At 37.1% G+C, this 21,380-nt stretch overlaps 1 long non-coding RNA gene across 5 annotated transcripts in view; it reads left to right on the forward strand.

Moving 5' to 3' along the window:
• Nucleotides 1–11,794, forward strand: part of LOC118146923 (uncharacterized) — a 47,461-nt gene extending 35,667 nt beyond the window's left edge. The window contains exons 4-9 of one of the 5 annotated variants that reach the window (XR_013525349.1): nucleotides 2,733–2,775; nucleotides 5,278–5,430; nucleotides 6,158–6,216; nucleotides 8,053–8,188; nucleotides 8,883–9,281; nucleotides 11,007–11,794. This is a non-coding gene — a long non-coding RNA (uncharacterized LOC118146923). Of the gene's footprint in view, nucleotides 1–2,732; nucleotides 2,776–5,277; nucleotides 5,431–6,152; nucleotides 6,217–8,052; nucleotides 8,189–8,882; nucleotides 9,282–11,006 lie in introns of all 5 variants that reach the window. The other 4 variants (XR_013525350.1, XR_013525348.1, XR_004733083.3 and 1 more) reach the window with 4 other exon arrangements.
• Nucleotides 11,795–21,380: the final 9,586 nt, after the last annotated feature.

Genomic DNA, 21,380 nt, shown 5'->3' on the forward strand with positions numbered 1-21,380 from the left:
CACTTCTCTTAGTCACTCCATCAGCCAATCGTATCACGTTGCATCCCCTGAATTCCAAACGAAGCCGCTTCTCATCCTCTCTCCTGCTTTTGCTCTGTTGACTTTGTTTATACCTGGATTACTGTAGTGATCTTTGCGTTGACCTCCTGATTCTACTCTTATTCCCCAATAAGAGATAAAGAGATTTTTTTGGAAAGGAAATATCAATTTATATCATTTTCTTGCTTAAAGTCCTCAAATTGCTGTTCATTAAATTAGTTGATAACACAAATGCATTACCAGGACCTAAAAATCGTCTGGCTCTGGCTTCTGCCTACTCACTCCCCCTTTCCACTTGTTTCCTCTTCTCTTTTACCTTTGTTCTCACTCCTGAATAGGTTATGCTTTTCCTGACCTCAGGGACTTGGCATAAACTTTTATTGATTCCAGAACACTCTTTTCTAGAGACTTACATGGCTCTTTCACGCCATTCAAATCTTGACTCAAATGTCCTGTTTTCAGAAACAGATGCTTGATCTACCCATCTAAGGAGGCTTCGCAATCCTTTCCAGTTATTTATTGCATCGCTGTACTGCTCGTTTTGTTCCTGGACCCGGATACCTTCTGAAAGCATCTCATTCACTGATTTGTTTGTACGGTTATCTGCTTCTCACCAAGCCCATCTTCCACTAGGACATGAACTACATAATAACAGAAATTTTGCCTAATTTCTTCAACATTTTGTTTTTAGGCCCTAGAAGTTTGGAGGGCGTGTAGTGGATGTTCCTAAAATACTTGTTGAATAAACTTAATCCTTTTCAACTTCATTTGCTTTCTCTTTATTTCTTTTTCTTTTTTTCTCTCTCTCTCTTTTTTTTTTTTTTTTTTTGGTGTGGGGGACAAATTTTGCTCTTGTTGCCCAGGCTGGAGTTCAATGGCATGATCTCTGCTCACTGCAACCTCTGGCTCATCACAACCTCTGCCTCCAGGTTCAAGCGGTTCTCCTGCCTCAGCCTCCCGAGTAGCTGGGGTTACATGTATGCACCACCATGCCTAGCTGATTTTGTATTTTTAGTAGAGTCAGGGTTCTCCATGTTGGTCAGGCTGGTCTCAAACTCCCGACCTCAGGTGATCCGCCAGCCTTGGCCTCCCAAAATCCTGAGATTACAGGTGTGAGCCACTTTGCCCGGCTCTTTCTCTTTCAAATCTGATGTACATTTCATTAAATCCTGTTTCTTCATCTCTTAAGTATCTCTGACAGTGGCTCACCTATCCAGCCTCACTCTTCCTAACATAGTTTAGGTCTCTATCATCTCTCCTCTATACTGCTGAAATAGCCCTATTTTTCTGGCCCTCAGTTATACTTTCTCTCAGCCAGTTCCTTAAAACAAAGCCAGAGTAATCTCTCTGCAGTGGAAACATACTGATATTTCTGTGTAGCTTAAACTATTTCATTGGCTTACCATTGCTTTCCGGCTAAAATCTGAATGCCTTTGTATAATTTACAAGGGCTTCATGATTCAATCCTTGCTTAATCCTTCTCTCTTTCACCCTTGATCTTTGACCCTTCCTGGTTTCTAGACAAGTGTTCTCTCTTGCCTCTGGAGCTGAGAATGCATCTCTTCTCTCTACTCTTCCTTCTCACTTGTCCAGTTCCTAACTGTACTTCAGAGCTCACCTGAGCAGGCACCTCCTTCAGAAACTCACCGCTGGCAAGACTGTGCTGTGCTGAGTGCTTCTTCCATAAGCGAGCACTAGGGACTTTGTTTCCCCTAGCTCAGAAATTAACACTTGGTATTCTAATTACATATATCCGAAAGAGTTTAGTGGTTGAGAATAGAGACTCTGGTGTTGGACAGAATGGATTCACATTAACTGAACAGGCAGCCCTAGCCTCACTGACCTCTACTCTCCAGAAAACCCTCTAGTGGTTTTCACCCCCTTCCTTCCCTCTATCTTCATGACTCAGCTTGTATTTTTGAATACCCTGTTTAGGATGTGCCAATCAGCTTGTGCTGTTTTGCATATATCATGCTGTATCTTTAGGATGTCTAGAACTTTTCTCTTATCTTCCTGGAATGCTTTCTCTAGCTTGCTTTTTCATATAATGTATTATCTTTCTTTGAAGACTTTTTCACATATCTGGGTAAGTCCACACCAGGACTTCATGGTACATGCAAATCATCTGTTTAAATGCCCATCTTTCTTTATAGGCAAAACCTCTCAAGAGCAAAGACTATATCTTATTCATTTCTATATTCATCAGGCTCAGTGCTGAGCACAGGCTTCATTAAATGCTAATTGAACAAAGAAGGGAGAGAGAAAGAAAATAACACTTACAAAATGTAAGGTGCTTTGCCAGGTGTTTTGCATGAACAAAAAGAAAGGAGGACATTTAAACAATAGGGAATGAGATTCTGCCTTATCGTTCTTTCATTCTCAAGAAAATATTAAGTTTTCTATTTCTGAATGAATGCAATGAATTCCTCTGTAGGCAACATCATGGGTACTTTTCCCTCCTGCACCCCACATGATAGTTGGAAAAGTATTTGTGTTAGTCAGATCAGTCTGTAGTATTAAGGACACTTGTCACCAATATTTCTCTTGTGAACAGACCTTGCTGCCTTCCCTCCAGCCTATCTCATCCTCTTCTCTTCTTCCTGGTTTCAGTGCATCTCAGATTTGCTGCTCTGCTCTACCCCTTAGGCTTTTGAGTGCAGAACTCCTCTAACTTTCCTGTTTCCATTTTCCAGGTTGCACAGAATTCAAAAAGTGGAAGGCTGAATAAAAAATAAGGTACAGATACAGTTCCTCAGAGCATTGTTAAAAGTTATAGTTGATTAAAATTGGAAAATATTACTTGTAAGAGATTGTCTACTCTATGGAGAAAAGGTCCAGAATGAGAATTCATAAATAACTAAAATGAATAATCTCACTTCTCATAAGGGACAGATAAAAAAATGGATTTTTTCCCCTTAAAACAAGTCAAATTGCAAAGAAGGAAAATTGGACCAATCGTGAATTTAAATGAATGCCCAAACTGTTACAATTATAACTACATTTCTTTAAAAGACTTAAATATTTCTAAAGGATTGCAGATAAAGTTTATTTTCAAATCTCTGTACAGGTAGTTTATTTAAGTAGGAAATGCCATGTAAAAAGGCAATACTATTTTTGTACACTACTAAGAGTTTTTTTTTCTTTTTCTTTTTCTTCTTTGGGTTCTGAAATCACACCAGTTCATTCTGCAGTGAACTTTCGAAAGTTTCTCTAATTGCAAACACCCTTTTAAAATAAAAAAGCTGAAAATATAGTTTGGGAGATTGAGCCACTAAGATAGATGTTGTCACCTACCTAGCATTGGCTTTATTATCTATATTAATAAATGTTTCTCAAATGTAAGAAAACATTGTAAATAAAGTGAAACTTAAAATTGCCAGCTCTTAACATCTTGGTGGGGATGGGCTAGCTATATTCTAGAATTCAAAGTTCTGAGCATTCTTACCCTTGGTAAATATTCAGAATTACATTTTATAATAACTGGATACTATTTAAATATAATGAAGTGGAATAATTGGCAAACCATTCGTGCCTACACATTTATTAAAGAACAAATAATCTCCGTTCCTCTGCAGTCACCGTCCTAGTTGAGAGTTAGGAAAAATTGTTCCATACCTTGTTTTGCTAAAACTTTGGATATGAGCAATTATGTCTATCAAAATGTGTATGTGTTGTTTCTATAATAAAACCTTGTCTATCTGGGATTGATAGCAAAGATGACTTAACATGTATGAACAGAGCATGACCTGGTATGAATGTTCTCATTCTAGAATTGCTTCTAGAAACCTGATTATCAGTTGGTTCATTGAAGTGACTCTATTGATCATGTATATATAAAATTGATAGTGAAGGAAATAGGTGTCAACATCTATTCTAAGAAAATCCAGAATGCTTATACTTTAAATGACTTCAGAGTTAAATTCGGCTTTTTCTTTGTAATCAAATATCCCTGCATTCCTCTTCCACATTCTCTTAAGTCAGTTAACTTTTCCTGTGCTCTACTTCTCACATTTGTGTGTGTGTGAAAATGACACTAAATGTCTCCATCATCTCATGCACTTTTGGATTATTAGCAGGGAAGAATACGTCAAGCCTAGAGGGCAGATTGGGGCTCTCAAACAATTCTCAAAGATTCCCAACCCACAGAGAAATGTTTTCTAAATTTTAGGATATTTAAAAAATAGTGAAAACGGACTACACTTCTGGATATTTTTGAAACTGCTTTTCGGAAAACCTTTGGGAAGAGGGGCTTCTCCAGCTCACGTTCACAGTTTAAATATTCATTAGAAAGTAGTCTTCATTTATTGAAGGAAAACCCTTTGCTTTAGGTTTTGGAAAAGAGAGAGGGCGGGAGATGGTTAGCTGTTCTTATATTTAACTTCAATAAAGCATAGGTCATTTTTCAGTGGGAGAGTTCTAATGTAAACTACATTGAGCCATGCTGGAGAAAATGAGAAGGAAACAGAAGCAGAGCTCATTTTGCTTTTGTTTTTGCTTTGAGTTCTTGTTAATACCAAATTATGACCCAACAGGCAAATAGACATTAGTTAATGTGCCTTGAAATTTCCACTAAGTATCTTGTAACTTTGGATCAGTTACTTCTTATTTTATTAAATTCTCTCATAAATACTGTAAGTTGTGATTTATTGACTTTAACAGAGAAAAATGAATCTCAGTAAGTCAACATGGAGTTAGATGTTTGCTAAATGAATAAATGGGAGCTCAGACTCAGACCTGGAGTGACTCCGTGCCCCGTAGGCACTGCATGGGATGCCCTGTGTCTAGGAACTTTTCTGACAGCCTTCATTTTTGTCAAACCATCTGTCTAAAAGCCATTCCCTTAGAGCCCTGGTTCTGCTGGGTGCAACTTGCTAGCTTTATAAATGAGTCCAAGTGAAGGTGATATTGCATGCAGTCAGATTATCTGCTATTCCTCTGAGATAATACAACTGCATTTTAATAGAGAAATTACTTAGATCATTTGTTAATGTGAAAGAGCGGATCTCCTGCTGACATTAGACTCACTTGGCTACCAGGTGGAGCAGATATTTTTGGGACATGTATCTGTTAATGTCCTTCAAGTTGAACTATGGAGTAGGCAGACCCTTCTTTGGGAATTCAAGAGGACTGACCTTAATAATAATGTTTCTGCTCTTTTGTATGAATATTGTCAAAAAGATATATATGTGAATACTAGTCTTTTCCAGTATAATGTTACAGTTTTATCCCCATTTGTAGGAATTTATGGTCTAATTATCCTTACTACATATTTGGATGACTGATCAAAAGGACTCCATTGTCTTTACTGATGGCACCTGTTCAAGTGACCTCACTGCTTTCAGATGACCTCCAGAGGCTGTGCCACATTTCTGGTGCTGAATTGATGCACAGGTCACTACTCATCTGGACTTCGATGGAGTTGTGCTATTTGAAAAGGAAAACAGTACTTTAGGGTTCCCCTCAGTTCTCACACTCAGTGCTTTAATATTTGTCCTGTTCCACTTGGCTTGTAATCAATCTTCACATTTCTGGATGATGAAATAAACAATCCTGCATATGGCTTCCAGATTGAAAGAAAACCTGATCTCAGAACTCAAGGCTCTGGTCTGCAGTGGCCACAGTTCATCTCTGGCCTTGACAAGCCATTTCTTGGCCGTGGAACTCATTACTTGAAAGAGATTTGCTGTAGCTGCCGTTATGGTGCCTTTGGAAGAAATTAAGTTCTCCTGCCTCACTTCCAATACTTCTTTTATGGTAGTACCCCAGAAATCTTGATTTCATTGGCTCATTTGTTAGAGACCTGACCCATCTCCCAATATGCACTCTGTTCTGGGTCTGATGGATGAAGAATAGAGGCCTGTGCCTTTTGCTCTCCTGGGTAATAAATGTAGCTTACTGTGTCCACGTGGCCAGAGATATAGGCAGGGCAGAAAGGGACATGCAGAGTTCACAAGCTGTTTCAGGATAATGTGTTTTTGACTGCCAGCTGCAATCTTCACTCCTCTTTCGTGCAGCCCCTATCTCTTCTCTCACTCCCTATTGTACACTTTAAATGGTTATACTTTTCTATAAATCCTCAATTTTTCTTTTCCTTTTCTTTTTTTTTTTTTGAGCCTAGTGCACTGAACATTTCTTCTCATGCATAAAAGATACCCTGGAAACTCCCATCACAACTGTGTAAGTATCTATTTTTTATTTTTGAGAATCAGATGTTGAGGTAGTGCCTTCAATAGACAAGCATTTATAATTTTGTTATATGATTTTGGTTCAGTTTTTTCTTCCATCCAGTTTGTTTATTAGAGAAAAGAGGGAATTAAAGATTTTACAGAAAAAAGAGCTTCCCTTGGTGATTAATTTTAGGTATTTTGTGAAGAGATGAAATGGATGGGCTTCTGAAAGGAAATAGAGCTGAAAGAAATAGAATATATTGTATATGGTTTAGGTATGAGAAAATGTGTTGCAAAGATGATCGGAATACTGTTAATCATGAACTTTACATTAAATGCAGTCCTGATAGGAAACTGATAATTGAATGATACAATTTCTATATTTCGATTTAAGATACCAATATTCCCCTTAGAGTTAAAAACAATCATTTTAATTTCTTGGGTAAACTGCCTAAATTGTATATAAATGAGGAAAGTAACAAAACATTTTTGCATTATTTTGCAGCTTTACAAGTTACTTTTCTACTACACAGCACTAATGTTTTGATTTCAAAAGATAAAGTGAGGAAATACAGGTGCTTTGTAGTAACATAAAAATATTAAAAATATATTTTGTTCAGAATATAAGAAACTGAAGAAATATGGCTTTGTTTCTTTATAATTGCATTAGTCCATGTACACTGCTATAAAGAAATACCTGAGACTGTGTAATTTATAAAGGAAAGATCTTTAATTGACTCATGTTCCACATGGCTGAGGGAAGCCTCAGGAAACTTACAGTCATGATGAAGGCAAAGGGGAAGCAAGAACCTTCTTTATATGGTGGCAGGAGAGAGAGGAGTGAGGAGTGAAGGAGCAAGAGCCCCTTATAGAATCATCAGATCTCATGAGAACTCACTGTTACAAGAACAGCATGGGGTAAACCACCCCCATGATCCAATGACCTCCAACCCCATGATCCAATCTCTCCCTAGACATGTGGGGATTGCGAGGATTATAATTCGAGATTTGTGTGGGGACATGAAGTCTAACTATATCAATAATGAAGAATAGTGTTGGAGTTACTCCTTAGGTAGGCAGTACTGCTGGCCTCTTCTGAAGTGTGCATTTAAGAAACAGCCTGCAATCCCCCCACCCTAGAGTTTCTTATGAATAAGAAATCACAATCCAGTTGTTTCCAAATGGAACTATAAAAATACATATGTGACACTGAATGCACAAGTGTTATATAATTAGATGAGCTTTTAACATTTTTAGGAGTCAAGTGTTGAGGTTTCATGAAAAAGGCAGGTAAATGCCTATCGAAACTTTGTGCTAGCTCTGATAAGCTTATTTATAGGTAACCTGAATGAAATCTCTAGATTTTACTTACGACCGCTCTACTAGGCATTTCACATGCTTAACTCCAGATGAACAGCCAAAATCCCCTAAGATCTTGCTGCCAGAAGAATGCAAATTTCCCATCTTACTCCAAAATTGTTTCAAAAGTATTTTTTGTTCACAAACCACTGTCCTATAAAAATACATATCTCCGTCCATTAAGTATGCCACACCATGTCCATGTTCTTTTCCTCTTTCCCTTTCCACTTAATAGTCGAGCCATGTTCTTCTGGCTGTGGTTTTACAGAAAGAATACAAAGTTGGAACAATTATTTGAGATAGACAGCACAAAGATTCTATTTTTACATTTGAAGATTATAGAGTTAACTAAAAGCAAACAAATTGGCTGGATTATTTTAATGCATATTTATAAATTATAAATATTTGACATTTTAACTTATTTTAAAATTGGACCAAAATACAGTAGTATGATATAAACATGTATGTCCTGTGCTGCCATTTGTAGCGTGGTGCATTTGCAGATCTGAGTATGAAGAAACAGAGACCAGTCTTAAGCAGTGGTGTGGTTAACACTGAAATAGATGTCTAATGATTTTGAAGCAGTCTAAATAACTTCGAAAACTCCTGGAGGAGAGGTAGAGGTATAACTTCGTAAAGTTAACATCATTCTGTCCATAGAAATCTGATATTGATCAGGCATACTATATTTTGTAAAAACTGAGAGGTTATAACAAAGCAATTCCATCAATTAATTTATTCAGAATCACATGGATACGGAAAGTTAAGTATTCTCAGAAATCTGTGAATGTGCTAGATTGACTATCATTATAGACACTACTGGAGAAAATATACATGACCTGAAAATTTTTTAGGCAAATGCTTCTTTGTTGGGAAGATTCCTATGATGAATGCTGTATTTTCTATAGGGAAAGGTTATTTTTAATATGTCTTTTTAGCTTGAAACACACTGTAGCTCATTCTCTCCCTATAATTTGGAAAGAAGGTAACTACCACCATAGGAGTTAATCATGACCAAGTCATAGATTACTTAGTCGGGGGAATAAAGTCTTCTCCTGATGCAATTTGCTCACAAAAATTTCAAAGAAAGCAGCCCTGGAGTTACCTAGGGTGAATGAAATCAGAATCCAATGCAATGTAGATGCAATAATTTCTATTTCAGCACACCTATCCACAAGGTTAATATAGCTGTCATTTGTCACAAAAGGCTTTTGGGAAACCAAATGCAAGATTCTTCCCTTTAGCTAGAAACTTACTTGGCAAGAAGGAAAATTGCTGGGGAGGCTACAGAATAACTAATCTTCATTCTTCCCTCAGAAATGTGCTCACCCTGAATTCTCTTGCATTAAAATGGAAGAAAAGAGAGCCCCGAGTATTCAGCTGAGCTACCCTGTCAGTCCTTGGGGTTTGGAATCCTATTAGAGGTGTCTTTACAGTTTCACATTAACTGCAACCATTTCAAGAGCTCTCCAGAGATTTTCTCCTGACCACTGCTCCCCTCAGTCTCTACTCCCCGCAATATAACTCTTAAGTGACTTTTCAAAGTTTTTACATTTCTCAGTCCTCTTTTTTTAAAAACATCACTGAAGGTATTTTTGAAGAATTAATGGGATATTGTATTACTGGGAGAAAATGACCTAGTCATCTAAACTAGTAGAAGTGAAGGCTTGTTAAAGAAACCTGGTTTACTTTCCTGACTTAAGAACCGAAGTTGCAGTAAGTATGACATTTCTCATACTTAGAAATAACAAAAATTTCTCATTTTCATTATTTCTTGCTTCTTTTTCTGTTTCCTTCACTAGACTTGAAGTTCCATGAGGCAGGCAGAGTGCATGTCCTGTTGATCCTTGAATCTCTAGGTGCACACAAGATTAGTTAATGCCTAAATAATTGTTAAATGATTAAAATAATTAACAAACCCAAGGAACAGTACATGTGGGGAAAAGATTGAGTTTACAGGCATTTAATTCTCTTCCCATTGTTTAGGATTCTTGAAATTTGACCAAAAAGACAAAAACCTTAGGGAAAAATGCTTGCTTAAATTAGAGGGACTTCTTTCCCTGAGTCAGGCCTAATTTTAAATTATTTTAAAATAAAAAGTAATGCAGAAATTTCAGCATAACCAAGCCCTGAAGACAAGTCAAATGTTACTTTTCTGCCTTCATCTCTACTTAAAAGCAGTATTGTGCAAAAAATCAGAAAGCACCATGCTGGCCTCAGCTTTTTTGTTTACATAGTTTTTGCCCTTGCTTTATAAAATGAAATTTTTGGAAACCCTCACCTCATGGTTTTTCTGGTGATGAATAAATATGGAATTTTTTAATAAGTAACTCGCATCTGTTCCAAAGAATAAAGGAATTTCAACCCATTTATTATGCAATGTCAGGACTGAAATGATTAGCTTGATGACATCAAATCATAATTCCATCACTTCATTGCCACCAGGCTTATAGGCCCTTCTTTGCTGGTTAATATTAAGCAAAAGATTGTTACAAAGTCTGGCCAACATGGGGAAACCCTGTCTCTACTAAAAATACAAAGAAATTATCCGGGCATGGCGGCATATGCCTGTAATTTCAGCTACTTAGGAGGCTGAGGCACGAGAATAGCTTGACCCCAGGAGTCAGAGGTTATAGGGAGCCGAATGAGACTGGGCCATTGTATTCCAGTGTGAATGACAGAATGAGACCCTATCTCCAAAAAAAAAAGGTTGAGAAAACTTTATCAGACTTTATTGGTGGAACTTGTCAAATATTCATGTTTGGTTGTGATGGAATGAAATTTGTTGTTCTTCAAAGATTCATAAACATTGTAATGTAACTTACTTGAGAACATTGTAATTTTAATCACTTTTTTCCCAAGATAAAGAAAAAAATAATCAAATATATGGTAGATGATAGTAAGAGTACTTCATGTCTGCAAAGCTCCACATCCTCCTGGAATACCACATCAGGGGTAGCAGGAAGGACATTTTTTACATTTTAGAAATGTAGCGAAATTGCTGTTGGGTAGACAATTGCTGAGGGATACATTGAAATAAGCCTTATGATCTCCACTGAGATGAGAGACAAGGAGTCTGAACAGTTAGTGGTGGTATGTATATATACATACATATATATATATATGTATATATATGTATGTATATATATGTATGTATATATGTATATATATGTATGTATATATGTATATATATATGTGTGTGTGTGCGCACGCGCATTTGTGTGTATGTGTGTGTGTGTATATTTTATCCTATAGGTATATATTCATACATGTAATTCCATATATATATTTTTTCTATATATATTTCTCTCTCTAAATATATATGTTCCTCTGTATATATTCCTCTCTCTCTCTATATATATATCAATGATTTCCCAAGTTTGAAAAGTCATATTTTAGTTTGAAAACAAACTACACTAATATAAATCTCTCACAATGCAGGACTCCTGGGTTTCCGGTTTGTCACTCTAGGGGCATGTGACCTCACTCCTCTTTAAGAATCAAACATTGATATTAACTGATGATTGCAACACAGTTGGACCAGTGCTCTAATAGAACTCTGAGCAGAGAGCTTGAGCACACCAAGGAGTAAGAGGTGTACTGAGGACAACTGACACGGTAAAGACGACGTTTGAACCAAACTAGGTTCATTCCTCCAGGACAAGCTCTGCATTTTGTTTGAGCTAAAGAAACAAAGGTGAATAAAACAAGGTTTGCCAAGGAAAGGACATAGTCATACCGACTACCCAGCAAAGTCTTCTGGGGTGAGGTAACCCCCATACTGTTGGAAGAAAGTAGCCAAAACTCTCAGAATACCTGCTAGGGATTAGTAATAGCAATGCTTCTAGACCCTCAGCTGTAGCACGACATTTTCATCTGGTTTTGCTATTTTGGGGCTTAGCTTCTGGCATAGTGCAAGGCACATGGTAAGCACTCAGTGTTAACATTTGCTGCCTGCATTAATAAGTGTAGGTCCCTCAGGAACATATCAAGGACAGCAGAATTATGCTGTGGTGGTTGATTTAAAAACAAGAGAAATTTATTTCTGGTCAAACTCAACATCAGGCTATAACCAAAAATACAAGATCCACTTACATTTTTTATTTTACTCTTTAGGTGAAAATAGCTGTTTCATTCCTGCTGTTCCTTCAATGTCTCAGTGCTAGTCTCTTACAGCTTAAAAAATTATACTCAAGATCAATGGAAAAATAAACATAATGCCAAAATAATAAAAGCTTTGTGTAAGAAATAATTAGAATTTTCTCTGTAAAAATTATTTGTCATTTTATAAAGAAATTTATTCATAATATATAATTGGTGTCCAGATATAAATTTAAATCATCTGATATCTCCAAAATATTTTGTTTAGCCCATTAATAATAATGAGAGTTCAATGGTTATATAAACCTACTCACTAAATCCAGACTGCTCTCCTTTGAGGGAGCTTTAATTAGATTTTAATAAGAATGGTGAGTTAAACTTGACTATTGAGAGACCCTTTATTCTGTCTATTAATTTTGTGTCAAGATAATAAGATGTGTTTTAGGTATTCCAATTATGGTTAAAGAGAGGGAATGCAGTTTCAACTTGGCTGTTACCAATATTGATGAATTTCTATTTACCGGTTGGAAAATACATGCTTTCATTGTTTACACATTTCATAATTATCACCAGATGTGCCTTAATAAGAATGGATTATTTCAACCAAACTAAATAATTCATTAAATTGTAAATAAAATGCATATTTGGCAAGCCAAAGAGAAAGCATTAACCAATCTAGAGTTGTAGTTCTTTTTCCACTAACTGCTTACAGATTGCTTCCACGTTCAAATCCGTAAACCACTCGACACCTCCTGCTGAGGCAAAGCCTTAGGAATGCTGAGTAATAGATTGTTCAGCAGCATGAGAAAATACATCAGGGTTAAGGAAAGAAGGGTGATGTTCATGTATTTTTTTTTTAAACCATCCCTCTTCCCTTGCTTTATTCTGTAGCCTTTAATACAGAGCATTGCAAACTCTTCCCCTGCAGTCCTAGGAAAGGACCTGCTCTGTCTTGAGGGATGATGTCTCTGGTACAGGGTTATACAGTTAGAAAATTAATGGTGCACAGAAATGTATTTGCTATATGAGCACTTCTTTTTTTAATTTAAAATAATGTGGATACTTTTTGATAATTAAATATATTTGGCTTTATTTTGATATATGACGCGTTAAATATGAAACTTGTACTTTGCAAATCTGATGCTATGTGGAATGTTGCAATTGATACTACAGATTTTTAACCATGTTATTTATTTTAGCAAGCTTTACTTTTACACTTGTACTATAACAGAACTTTTCTATCTTACTTAGTCATGTTTTAAATTTTTAACAAGATTATTAGAAAATCTGACTTCTAAGAAGACTAAGACATTCTTCTTCATTTTGCTTTAAATACACTAACTGCTGTGTAATAAAATTGAAAATAATACTATAATGAAACAATGACATTCATCACATGAATTTCAACACATTTATATACAACATGTTCTACTGGAGATAACTGATGTGGCTCACGCCTGTAATCCCAGCACTTTCGGAGGCTGACGCGGGTGGATCAGGAGGTCAGGAGTTGAAGAGCAGTCTGACTAACATGGTGAAACCCTGTCTCTACTAAAAACACAGAAATTAGCTGGATGTAGTGGTGCACACCTGTAGTCCCAGCTACTCAGGAGGCTGGGGCAGGAGAATTGCTTGAACCCAGGAGGCGGAGATTGCAATGAGCTGAGATTGTGCCACTGCACTCCAGCCTGGCAACAGAGTGAGACTCCATATCAATAAGAAAGAAAGAAAGAAAGAAAGAAAGAAAGAAAGAAAGAAAGAAAGAAAGAAAGAAAGAAAGAAAGAAAAGAAAGATCCTATGTGGATTCCTGTTCTAGGAAAAAAAATAATAAAAAGATTAAAGGTCAGTTAAGTTGAGGGTTGGGGGTATAACATGAACCAAGTACAGGCTGACAAATAACTTGGTCTAGGCTAGAAAGCCAGCCTCAGTGTCAAAATATAACGATAGCTTTCTGATTTCTTGTGCATACCTCTATTTGTAAAGAATATTGAGCATAGGCCAGATACAGTGGCTCACGCCTATAATCCCAGCACTTTGGGAGGCTGAGGCAGGTGGATCACCTGAGATAGGGAGTTCGAGACCAGCCTGACCAACATGGAGAAACCCTGTCTTTACTAAAAATAAAAAATTGGCTGGGCATGGTGAGCCATGCCTATAATCCCAGCTACTCAGGAGGCTGAGGCAAGAGAATCGCTTGAACCCAGCAGGCAGAAGTTATGGGGAAACGGAGGTTGTGGTGAGCGCAGATCATGCCATTGCATTCCAGCCTGTGCAACAAGAGCAAAACTCCATCTCAAAAATAAAAAAAAAAAGAATATTGAGCATAAAGCAGAAATGCTTTTCATTCTCATATTCAAATGCCTAAAATCAACCAATAGCTAATGAGAAAAGCACAATAAATGATGCAAACAGGCTCAGTGCTTCTCTCTTCCTTTGATACAGTGAGGAAATAACTTCTAATTGGGTATTGCCTATTTCTTTCTGGTCCTTTATCCATTTTTTATGTGTTTTCGCTTTATTTATGGTCCAGGGAAACTAAGATAAATCAGCTGTTGTTGCAAGTTTTTGGTTATGATTGATTTTGTGTTGTGTATAAAGCAAATCACATTGAAGCAGCTTTCAACTCTTTCAGCAAAGAACAGAAATAATAAGGAAGAAGCTCAACTCATTCTATTTCTCTAACCATAATAATGTAGTTGATGTTTATAACTTTTACTGTGGCTTCTTAAAAATATTTGCAATTATAGAAAATTAAATGTTATGTCATTTAATTTATGACCACCGTGGTCTACATAGTTAGAGGATGAGATCTCCAGGTTCATAAAATCACACAGTTGGCACAACATTTTAAATTCTCTCTAATCTCTAGATTAAAATCTTCTAGAGGCTCTGTAGTCTCTGACTACTGCAGCAACGTCCAGACTGGTCTCCCTGTTGCCAGTCTTGAGTTTCTGCAATTCATTGTCCTCAAAGCATTAGCAGTGATTTTTAAATGCAAATCAGATCACATCAAAGCTCTGCTCAAAGCTCTCCAGTTGTTTCCATTATACTTATAAATACATACATTTCCTTTCAAGACCCCCAAAGCCCTTTGTAACCTGGTTCCTGAGAGGTCCGACTACTCTCATCTGATTTTACTCCTCTCTACTCACTCACAGGGTCAGCTGCATGTTTCATCAAAGCACCAAACTCTTACTTACTCACATTTTTTTCTACTATAGGGAAACAGCTACTTTTTATCAGCTTCATTCAGGTGAAAGCAGTGTAGAGTAACAACAAAATCCACCAGGTTACAGTAAAAGGTTGCTTTTAATCCAATTTTAGTTCTTATACCAGGCAGCCCATGCAGTCATTCCAAAAATTATTTTGTCCTCTTAAATAAAATCATTGCAGTCATTTGAGTCTTATGCCTTTTTAGCATTCAAAAAATGCATTTGATGATGAAACATTACCGAAATTTTAAATGCATTGCTATTTCTATCATCTCCTCTATTCCTACTTCAGAAAAGTCTTGGATTAGGTTTTATAAATTAAGTCCATTAGAATTTCAGAAAATGTGTTAACTATAGAGACTTTATCTTTTCTTTCACCAGCAGCTCTGGGTCTGTAGGCATGGCATCATGATATGATAATTACCACCATGTTTGGGCCAGGACTAAAATTTGAAGTTTGCTATCTGTCTATTCTCTCTCTCTCTCTCTCTCTCTCTCTCTCTCTTTCTCTCTCTCTCTCTCTCCCCCCCCCTACTTACCTACCTGCCATTTATTTTTCATCACTCAATCAACTGTCTACTTTTAATATCAAGCAAAAACAGTAATAGTCAAGTTTTCAGAACACCAAGTATACAGTTAGAAGAAAAAACGTCCTTTGAACAATGTCCCCACCAGTAAAATTGAATATGTCACTGTGTTTGCTTTAGTTTTCCACATTAATCTGAAAGAAGATATTTTCCCAGTATCAATCCCTTAGGAAGATCAAGCAATTCATTTGATAGCATCTGAAATGTCCTGAACACCTCAGCACAAGATGTTCTACAAACAAGATGTATTATTATAATCATTGTCTCTATCTCTTCTGCACCTAGTAGAGCATATGATTTGCCATCCATCTCATGCTGATGTTGTAGGGATTAATGATATAATATCTATAAGGCACTTAGAGCTCCCTGGAATCAGCAGGTTATGTAAGTACAAGGGAATTTGATTATTTTTAACCCAATGTATTATGCTGCCTCCTAACTGTCCCTTTTCATCCAGAGTAGATGCAAATGATTGATCAAATTCACCCTGAAAGAAATAGCAATATAACATTTAGTTGCTTTGGAAACTGGAGAGAGAGAGAGAGAGAGAGAGAGAGAGTGTGTTTGAGATATCATTTGAATTCTGTCTCTTAGATAAACACATTTCCACTGAACTATGAACTATTTTGGTTACACTTAAAGGGATGTGATTGTAACTCTCAGATCTTGATCTATGAAAGTAAGTGTTTTGTACGACATCTCTATTAGAAAAAGTTATAAAGTGAGACATAAAGTTATTTTAGTAGCCTTTGACAAGATTACGTTTAACAGCCTTTAGTCAAGATTTTACTAAATCTATAGACACTATAGAAATAAAAGCCTGAATTAATGTTTCATAAAACCTTATAAATTTTTCCTTTTCTTTTAAAATAAATTTTCTCTTTTTAAAAGTCATTTAATATTCCTCAAACAAAAAATTGCATTTTAAGTCAGAAGCAAGATGTGGGGAGCATTAGTATGAATCTGAAATAAATTAAATGGTATGTAATGAGGAATTTAATTAATTCAAGTGCCTATGGTACTATATGTTGAGAAATACATACGAAGGATTCTGTGCAATAGACAAGAGCACTGCATCACAGTTTTCAGTGCCAGTGCACTCTACTATCTACCCCTTTCTCTTTCTGTCTGGCAATTTTTCTGTTTCTCATTCTATTGATCCTTCCACCCATTGATCTATCTATTCATCCACCCATCTATTATTTATCCATTCATTTATTCCTCTGTCCATCAATCAATTCTTCCATACATCTATCAATTCATGAATCTATTCACCCATCTATCATTTATCCATCCATCCATCTGACCATCCATCCATCTACTCTTCATCCATCCATCCAGCCAGCCAGCCATCAGTATTAGGCAAGGCTCTCTAGACAAACAGAACCGAGAGAAAGATACAGAGAAGGAGAGAGATACTAATTTATTGTGAGGAATTTGTTCACATGATTATAGAGCCTCAGAAGTCTCATGACCTGCCATCTGCAAGCTGAAGACCCAGGAAAGCTAGTGGTGGTGTTTCAGTCAGTTTGAAGGCCTGAGAACCAGGAGATCTGACAGTGTAAATCCCAGTTCAAGGGCAGAAAAAACAGATGTCCCAGCTCAAGCAATCAGGCAGAAAGAACATACTGCCTTTCTTCCTCAGCTTTTTGTTCTATTCAGGTTCTCAATAAATTGGATCATGACTACCTATATTGAGGAGGTCACCAATTAAAATGCTGATCTCAACCAGAAACACCCTCACAGACACACCCAGAAATGATGTTTAATCTGGGCACTCTGTAGCCTGGTCTATTGACACATGAAATTAATCATCACATCTACCCATTTATCTATGTATTTCTCTATCTTTCATATCTTTTTTTATCTATGTATAAATGTTTCCATGCAAATGAAAGCCAGCTTTATTTCATTAAGTTTTGTGGACAGCTTCCTCAGCCCTTTCAGCCACTATAGAACTGAAGATATTGAGAGCCTTGCTCTAGATTGAGCTTCAACTTAAGAGGATGTTATGGCTTGTTTTATCATTTATCCAGACCACTGAAATATTCTCCATATAGCAATCAGGCTGTTTAGCTTTTTGTGTGTGCTTACTGGACTGGTCCTTTCAATTTTTTTTTCAAGAACTTTTCCTTTGTATTCACAACTTGGCTATTAACAGCACAAGAGGCAGAGCTTTTGGCCTCTCTCTGCTGTTGACATGCTTTCCTTACTAAGTTTAATCACTCTAGATTTTGATTTAAAGTGAGAGATGTGAGACTCTTCCTTTCACTTGAACACTTAGAGGCCATTGTAGGGCTACTTATTGGCCTAATTTTAATATTATGGTGTCTCAGGAAATAGGGAGGCCCAAGAAGGAGGAGAGAAATGAAGAAATGGATGGTTGGTAGAGCAGTCAGAACACACACACTTATTAAGTTTGCCATCTTTATGGACATGGTTTGTGACATTCCAAAACAATGATAATAGTAACATCAAAGATCATGGATCACAGACATGGTAATAATGACAAAGTCTGAAATATCATGAGAATTAACGAAGTGTGGCACAGAGACACAAGCGTGCACATGCTGTTGGAAAAAATGGCACAGATGGACTTGCCCAGCACGGCATTGCCACAGACTTTCAATTTGCAAACAGCACAATATCTGCGAAGTACAGCAAAGTGAAACACAACAAAATGAGGTATGCCTGCATGTACTTCTCAAGTGAAGTTCGGCTGCAAGGGACTATCTCGGTATAATAATTAAGGAAGCAAACACATATGATGTATATCTTTGGAGATTACACAGGCTAGAAGAGAGATTCAGCTGTTCTGTCTTTGTCCATATCAAGCAATGTACACTTGCTTGATATATTTTTCCGTGCAAGCCCTTCTTCTCATAGCTAATACTGTAGTAGTTCTTTCGTTCTGTCTTTTTTCTTCTTTTTCATGCATTTCATGCAAAAACTGTGAATGTCTCCAGTTTTTGGACCTCTTATCAATATTCACCAAGAATGCTATTTTTAGTTTGATCCAACTCAAAGTCAGAGGACCTTGGATAATGTTCTGCCCGATTCTACTACTTACTCAATGGTGGCTTTTGGTAGCACCCATATTCACATCTTTCTTTATCTATAAACTAGTAGTAATTCTTGCCCTGCTTAACACTAAACTTGTGTTGGTGTATGTAAATACACATCAAAGCACTCTCATTTAAAGCCCTCAGCTGATCTACCACATTCTCATAGCAATTATTTCTTTGTCAGATGCTCGGCTGTAATTAATCCAGTATGTAGGCTAGTTTATATAATCTTTGCTCTGCTAACATTTACTAAACATTGGCTATATGTGAGCCTTAACCACCTGTGACTTGCTGTCTTTTCAATTAGGGACCTAGAGTTGTATAAGATAACATCCCTGGCCTACAAGAACTCACACAAAGTGAGAGAGACAGACATATCAACAAATTTAATAAATGTGGTAAGTATTTTAGGGAAGTTTATAGAGAGTGCTGCGGTGAACAATATAATGAGTTAGAAAAGATTTTGAAATGGAGATGTTGAACTGGATCTTTGCCATGGCATTCTGCTCTTCTAGATTTTCTTCCGTTTTTCCTCCATCAAGTCACTTACATCACATACTTCAAATTTCAGCTTTCTTCCAGATCTTCTCAGATTACTGTGCCTTCATGTTTTCTAGTATTTTGTACTTGAATTTGCATTACATTGCATTTCCTTCTAACATGGCAGAGTGGGAGCATTATTTTAGTTATTGAGTAGTGTAAATCTTAATAGCAGAGACAAAATACTAAATTTATTTTCTACTCTCCCTTCGTACTATTTAGCACAATAATTGGCATTCTCTGTTGGACCTTTAAATGATGCTCTGTCTTCTTCTTTCTAGACTCCCTGTCTCTTTCTCTCTACTCTTGCCCTGCCGATACTATGATAATTATCCTTAAATGTGTATCTTCAGTCAAGATCTATCTTCTGAGTTCCTGATGCTGCCAACTTTACACCTTACCCTGGACGTTTGAAGTTTGCATACCTGATACAGCTCCGTTGATTGGAGCAACACCAGGGTCCTCAGTCTTGCATTGAATTGGATAAAACCACATGGGCACATGTGGAGTGGTTTTCAGGAGTGGAGAGTTTAATAGGCTCCAGAGCTGACAGAGGAAACCCCATGGGTGGAAGAAGTGTCTGCTTATATGAGGAGGCTGGAGGAGTTGGTATCTGATTTGCATAAGGCTCAGAAGATTGGTTGAGCAGGCATGTCATTCACGTAGCCCGCGGGGGTGGGGGGAAGTGGGAAACTGACCTTCCCACCTTAGCCTTTTAATATGCAAATACAGGGTTCCCTGACCTTCTACACAGGTGGAGATATGTGGGAGTGGCCATGTTGCCAGGCACACGTGGGGGCAAAGAAGAGGGTGGGAATCGCCATGTTTTGGTGGAGCCAGTTTCTAATGGCTGGCATTTGCATATTGAAGGTTGCCTGCCCAGCTCTAAGAGCCCCAGCTTTCCTGCTAGACAAGAAACGTTTCTGAAGCTGATTTAAAAGAAACAAAAACTTCCTAACGACTCCTTTTCCTATCTGCATAAAATAATTTCTTACTAACTCATAACATTACAAACTGAGCAAATCTAAAAAGAAACATATGTCCTCACACTACTGTGTGCCTCATTGTGTCCTGGCCAGGAATCTGCTCTTACTAAAGGTGCTACTGACTAGTAAATGCACATGATTGCTCCAGAGAGAAGCCTAGGAGATCCCTCTCCTCTCCCCACTCATCCCGTTTCCAAATTCTGACTATGTCCTATTGAATATATTCTGTTTGCCTCCATTAATCTTATCAACTGCTGTTACTCAAAGCAGTTACTCAAAGCAGTTGATAATGACTTCTCTTTAGTTCTCAGACTTGCAAATCAAAACTCAACTATGATATCTGATGCAGTTTTCCTCCTCTTCAGAGAGTCATCAAAGCATTATGATCAGGTGATCATTTACTTGGTAAGCCTACAGGGTGTCAGCAATGGCTTTGAGATATACCTGTTATAATCATCTCCCACCAAACAGAAGCAATTAAATATACAGGTAAAATTTTCCCCAGATAATCAGTTTTTTACATGTGTGTTAAAACATCGAAAAATTAAAATCTTAGGTGAAGGATTTTCTGCAGTAATGAAATTTTTCTATTGTAAATGATATACTTCTCTACCTTCTTAAAATATCCTGAACATAGTAATTCAATGTTTCCTTGAAGAGTCAAAATTGATGTTTTGGATATCAGTTATTTTATTACTATGCAATATGTTGATGTCTTCTGTTGTGGTGTGTAGGCCTGTTGCCTGTTCACTAAGCGACCCTATACACATAGACATTTAAAGTTTGTGCTTTTATTTATTTATTTTTTTGTGTGCTTTTATTTTTATCATGTTTATGTTGGACTCAATTAGTCTTTGTAAAATTACATGTTCCTAAAGGGGTGGATTTATCGAGTTTTCTTCACATAGCTCTTAGCACAGAGTTTTCCTAAGTAAGTTATAAGGTTACTTGTAAAGGTAAAACTATTTTAAACCATGATTTTTTATTTACTTATGGATTTATTTATTTATTTATTTATTTTTTGAGATGGAATCTTACTCTGTTGCCCAGACTGGAGTACAGTGGCTCAATCTCAGCTCACTGCAACCTTCACCTCCTAGTTTTCAGTGATTCTTCTGCCTCAGTCTCCTGAGTAGCTGGCATTACAGGTGCCTGCCACCACGCTGGGCTAAATTTTAGATTATTAGTAGAGACAGGGTTTCACCATGGTGACCAGGCTGGTCTCGAACTCCTGACCTCAGGTGATCCACCTGCCTTGGCCTCACAAAGTGCAGGGATTATAGGCGTGAGTCACTGCATCTGGCCATTTGCTTATAGCTTCCA

The sequence above is a fragment of the Callithrix jacchus genome, chromosome 13 (genome assembly GCF_049354715.1).
Source record: "Callithrix jacchus isolate 240 chromosome 13, calJac240_pri, whole genome shotgun sequence".
NCBI lineage: Eukaryota > Metazoa > Chordata > Mammalia > Primates > Cebidae > Callithrix > Callithrix jacchus.